The sequence below is a fragment of the Arachis ipaensis genome, chromosome B2 (genome assembly GCF_059453495.1).
Source record: "Arachis ipaensis isolate K30076 ecotype BB chromosome B2, ASM5945349v1, whole genome shotgun sequence".
NCBI lineage: Eukaryota > Viridiplantae > Streptophyta > Magnoliopsida > Fabales > Fabaceae > Arachis > Arachis ipaensis.
The window spans coordinates 43275554-43276842 of NC_142437.1; the positions used below are offsets into that span (position 1 = coordinate 43275554).

The 1289-nt window shown below is 41.0% G+C and overlaps 1 non-coding gene across 1 annotated transcript; it reads right to left on the reverse strand.

Moving 5' to 3' along the window:
* Nucleotides 1–419: 419 nt before the first annotated feature.
* LOC148573777 (small nucleolar RNA R71) lies at nt 420–527 on the reverse strand. Its single transcript, XR_015905950.1, has one exon. It is a non-coding gene; the product is annotated as a small nucleolar RNA R71 (small nucleolar RNA).
* Between the last annotated feature and the right edge of the window lie 762 nt (nt 528–1289).

Genomic DNA, 1289 nt, shown 5'->3' on the forward strand with positions numbered 1-1289 from the left:
AAAATTTTGAACAAGTAAAGGAGATGGCAGCCGAACCCAACAACAATGCAAGGAGAATGCTTGGTGACTTTACTGCACCAAATTCCAATTTACATGGAAGAAGCATCTCCATTCCTACCATTGGAGCAAACAATTTTGAGCTGAAACCTCAGCTAGTTTCTCTGATGCAGCAGAACTGCAAGTTCCATGGACTTCCATCTGAAGATCCCTTTCAGTTCTTAACTGAATTCTTGCAGATCTGTGATACTGTTAAGACTAATGGAGTAGATCCTGAAGTCTACAGGCTCATGCTTTTCCCTTTTGCTGTAAGAGACAGAGCTAGAATATGGTTGGACTCTCAACCCAAAGACAGCCTAAACTCTTGGGATAAGCTGGTCACAGTTTTCTTAGCCAAGTTCTTTCCTCCTCAAAAGCTGAGCAAGCTTAGAGCTGATGTTCAAACCTTCAGACAGAAAGAAGGTGAATTCCTCTATGAAGCTTGGGAAAGATACAAGCAGCTGACCAAAAAGTGTCCTTCTGACATGCTTTCAGAATGGACCATCCTGGATATATTCTATGATGGTTTATCTGAGCTATCAAAGATGTCATTGGATACTTCTGCAGGTGGATCCATTCACCTAAAGAAAACGCCTGCAGAAGCTCAAGAACTCATTGACATGGTTGCTAATAACCAGTTCATGTACACTTCTGAGAGAAATCTTGTGAGTAATGGGACGCCTCAGAAGAAGGGAGTTCTTGAAATTGATACTCTAAATGCCATATTGGCTCAGAACAAAATATTGACTCAGCAAGTCAATATGATTTCTCAGAATCTGAATGGAATACAAGCTGCATCCAACAGTACTCAAGAGGCATCTCCAGAAGAAGAAGCTTATGATCCTGAGAACCCTGCAATAGCAGAGGTAAATTACATGGGTGAACCTTATAGAAACACCTATAACCCATCATGGAGAAATCATCCAAATCTCTCATGGAAGGATCAAAGGCCTCAACAAGGCTTTAATAATGGTGGAAGAAACAGGTTTAGCAATAGCAAGCCTTTTCCATCATCTACTCAGCAACAGACAGAGAATTCTGAGCAGAATCCATCTAGCTTAGCAAACTTAGTCTCTGATCTATCCAAAGCCACTGTAAGTTTCATGAATGAAACAAGGTCTTCCATTAGAAATTTGGAAGCACAAGTAGGCCAGCTGAGTAAAAGGATCACTGAAATCCCTCCTAGTACTCTCCCAAGCAATACAGAAGAGAATCCAAAAGGAGAGTGCAAGGCCATTGAATTAATTACCATG